Consider the following 4,834-nt stretch of genomic DNA (forward strand, 5'->3'; position numbering starts at 1 on the left):
CACACACACAGACACACGCGCATACACACACACACACACACACAAGCACAAACATACAAACAAGCACGCAAACACACACACAACACACAAACATGAACACACACTCACAAATACGCACACACACACGCACACACACACACACACACACACACACACACACAGAGGGCCGGAGGTGCACCAAACACAAGTGTGTAAGGACCTGTCACCTCATATGAGCATCTGATGGTAAGGAGAGGAGGTGACATCTCCAGCCTCTCCTGGCGGGAGCAATACACACACACACACACTCTCTCTCTCTCTCTCTCTTTTTTTCTCTCTCTTTCCCCTCACTCTCTCTTTGTGCATACACATTTTTTCCCTCTCCTTGTCCTTCTCACAAACACACGTATTCACTGTCTGGCTCACTGCAGGGGACACAAATAATATCTCTGTCATATCAAAAAACACATACACCAGATATGCTATTGTGCTCTTCACACACACACACACACACACACACACACACACACACACACACACACACACACACACAGCCTAAGTGTGAACATTCTCCAGCTGCTGCTGCAACCCTGGGGGTATACTGTACTGTATGTGCATGTGGATTGGGAACACAGACTCTACCACCACACACACACACACACACACACTCACACACACTCTCGCTCTCTCTCACACACACACACACTCCCCCTCCCCCCTCCCTTTAAGCCTCGGCAGTCATCTGACAACAAGGATCACACTCGCACATGATGGACTGTGGACAGCATTTTTCCACATCATAAATAAAAGAGTTGACCACAGCTGACACACACATACACACACACACACACACACACACACACACACACACACACACACACACACACACACACACACACACACAGAGGGTGAGCCGCGGTGCATCTACTGATGCATGCACGCATTCTCGGGATTAGAGACAGAAACACACACACACACATACACACTTCATTGGAGAATCTGCTAAACCTGCAAAAAGACCTAAACTGTATCTAACACAATGCATATGCCTGTCAAAATATATACACCTATCAATGCTTAAACACAGAAGACACATACTTACATTAGGGTTAAAGTAGTCTACATACAGTATACAGTACAGTATGCTACTCTCTGTTACAGTAGCAGTTAAACATTTATTGTGGTGTAGGTTGTTGACATTATTTATGAAGCGAAACTATGAGTGTTGTTAAAAAAAAAAAAAAGCAAAGCAAGATGACTAAAACATAAACAAGAAAATAGTTAAATAAATATGTAGAAAACAAAACAAGACTCTGACTTAAGTATCTGGATATGTATTTTTTAAAAATCTCTTGTTTTCAATCAAGGTCTACTCTACACCAAACAGTCTGCTGCATTTATCTGTTCATGTGAAAAAAGATGATGTGTTTTTAGAGTCTAGGGGTTGAGGGGGAGAATTGGATTAAATGATTTAATCTCATTCTCTGGAAACCTCTTTTTGCCAGCAGCGCTGTGGTGGATGCAGTGCAGTTAGAAGTAGCCTTCAAGATCTCTCAGGTGGGAGTAACAAGAGCATTTCCTAGCAAAGCATGATCATGTTAGAGGATTATCAAACACACACATACACACACACACACACACACACACACACACACACACACACACATACAGACACACACACAGACACACGAGCACACACAGCAAAGCATGATAATGCTAGAGGATCATCAAAACACACACAAGCACACACACAGAAAAGCATGATAATGTTAGAAGGTCATCAAACACACACACGTACACACACACTCACAGAAAAGCATGATAATGTTAGAAGGTCATCAAACACACACACACACACACACACACACACACACACACACACAGTCAAGCATGATAATGGTCAAAAAACTCTACAGTAGAAGATCGAAAAGTGCTTTCATACAAAGGTTTAGCAGGACTGTGAGATTGACTTCTGGAGCCAATGTTTAATGATTAAATAATACTGTATATTGAGGACATACAGACTGATCAAATCCAGGTCCCATTAAAGCACACACACACACACACACACACACACACACACACACACACACACACAGGTCTTGCCACATACATCTGGTTGCAGTTAGTCTTTAATCAGCACTTGCTCTGTGTTAAATCAGTTGAAGCTACAGGGAGGAACAAAGAAAAGAAAAAGAAAAAGAACAACCAGAGGTGAACCCATGGACTCTCGCTCCCTCTCTCCCTCTCTTTCTCTCTCTTTCTCTCCCTCTCTTTCTCCCCCTCTCTCTCTCTTTCTCTCCTCCATGCCAACAGAGACTCATCTGAACTGAGCTTGACAATTCTCTCTCTCTCACTCTCTCTTCCATCTTCCTCTCTCACTCTCTCACTCTCTCTCTGCATACAATCAGTTTTTCAAGGACCATCAACGCATCAAGGCAAACATCAAGGCGCATCTAAAGAGAGTGAGAGTGTGAGAGAGAGAGATAGAGAGAAAGAGTGAAAGAGAGCGAGAGAGAGGGGGGGGGCACCAGACCCTCTTAACATCAAGGTTATCTGTGCTCTGCAAGACTGGCCTGCTCACAGGCTTGCATTTCACATTGCTCCCACCTCCCACACACACACGCACGCACGCACGCACGCACGCACGCACGCACGCACGCACACACACACACACACACACACACACACACACACACACACACACACACACACACACACCTACACACACAGCATTTCCTGGCAACTCCGCAATCCATCAAGGCAATCACGCTTGGCAAGAAATCAATTAACAACGCAATTAAATTTTCCTTATTATCTTGCACGCCCCACAACAATACCTATAGGGGAGGCCAAGCTGCTTGCCATTGACATTCATAAACACTAAGCGCCAGTGAGTTATGAGGTTATGCAGATTGCTATTCAGCTGTGCCATAGCTCGGGAAACATTGATCCCTTGCTTTCACTTTCCCTTTCCCATACACACACACACACACACACACACTCTCTCTCTCTCTCTCTCTCTCTCTCTCTCTCTCTCTCTCTCTCTCTCTCTCTCTCTCTCTCTCTCTCTCTTTCTGTGTGTGTGTGTGTGTTTGTGTCTGTATGCTTGTTAATGTGCATGCCTGGAGGAAGGCACTGTGTTCATTCATAATTGACTATTTAACTGTCTATGAGAACACAGAATAAAAGAACTCTCAATTTCACTTTCCTTACTGGCTGTCTTTTTTTTTTATAGCATTCTGTAAAAAGGGTGTCACTTAATCACATACTTTTGTCACCTTAACAAGGTTGAGGTTACACTTCGTAACCTCAAATCTGGGTACAAAATGTTCTATATACATATCGTAAACCATAATCAACTCAGATCAAATAAAATAAATGAAATCAATAAATCAAACTCAACTGGCACAAGTTCAAAATATGAGTTCCTAACGCCTACACATCCTTGTTACGTTCACACATAGCTGCAGTGCCTGCTTCAGCCTGTTTAAAGGCTGATTATTTTTGAAAGGTTGCCATATCACCTGAGGACTAAGACTAAATTAATTCCCATCAGTGTTAGTCTGCTACTTATTTGTCGGTTTATGGTAGAGTCCCACGCTTGCATTGAAACAGGCCTCCACCAGAAGAGCAAGAACAGGTCCTGCAATCAACAGGGATAATTTCCTGGGAAACGATCATGCTTTGCAACTGGTGCGATGTCTGTGCGTTTTCAACAATACTGCACAACCCAGTTAAACGGATTATTGTTGGATACTTCACAGATAGGGGCAGATAATTTTCCTTGAACTACACTTTGAATTTGGCGTATTACCCAAGTTGAGGTGTGTTTGCCTTTCATATGACATTTTTAGCTGTTCCAGTTTACGTTCATTCTTGGTGAATTTCTCTTTGAAATGCCTAATTTTATTCGGAAAAGTATTCATTCCTATGTGTTTACACAGTTGCAGATAACAGCAAGATATCCTATAGTCAGGTAGTTTAAAAGAGACCTATAGCCACTGCTGCTCACTGCTCATACGAAAAATCAGATGAACATTAGTGCCACACAAAGTGAACCTGTGGCCATGAACTAAACCTTCAACCTCAAAAACTGAGCTTAGTCTCGTGGATTTATCGGCGCTTACCAATAAGCCACTCCATCTTATGAGGGAATTCACCTTAAATGCTGCCCAAGTCCCAAGGGCTTATTGTGGATATATGCCCAGGGTTTCACCCTGATTCAGAACATATTGGACTTTCTATAGCATTCATCACTGTCTAAGCCGCTCGCTGGTTACCCTGACAATGACCCGTCACCGTCTGCCACAACCATATGAAGAGCTCAGGGCTTGCCGTTGGTTCGCCTCCGCTGGTTCATACTGTAGGAGAAGCAGGATTTGTAGTAGCAAAAGACGAGGTTGATGGCCTGCGTGTGAACTTTTCTGAGCAGGGACGGATTTATCAATCAGGTGAGAACCCCCATCCCCCACATCCCCAACCCAGACCCACACTCGTCCGAACTGTTTGGGCCGCCATGTAAGTTCAAAAGATCCACTATAGGAAGGGGGCTCGCTACCCTTGGCTTCACCTGTCATAAATCTCTAGCAGATGCTCTCGCATTAAAACCTCCCACACAATATGACAGGCACATAATGACAGCGTTCCCGAGATGAGAGATTTGTAGCTAGATTATAACCACCGCTCATAGGTCCTCCATGACAAACAACACAACACAACACACACAACCCGAAGCGAAGAGGAGAGACACCTTCTCCTCCTGTCCATTCCAGTGGACGCCAGCTGGTCAGCGTCACGCACGCCGCCCGCCCGCCCGCTCCGCAACGTCCCCCGCGAGACTGACAGGTTTCAT

The sequence above is a fragment of the Sardina pilchardus genome, chromosome 22 (assembly GCF_963854185.1).
Source record: "Sardina pilchardus chromosome 22, fSarPil1.1, whole genome shotgun sequence".
NCBI classification, from domain to species: Eukaryota; Metazoa; Chordata; class Actinopteri; order Clupeiformes; family Clupeidae; genus Sardina; species Sardina pilchardus.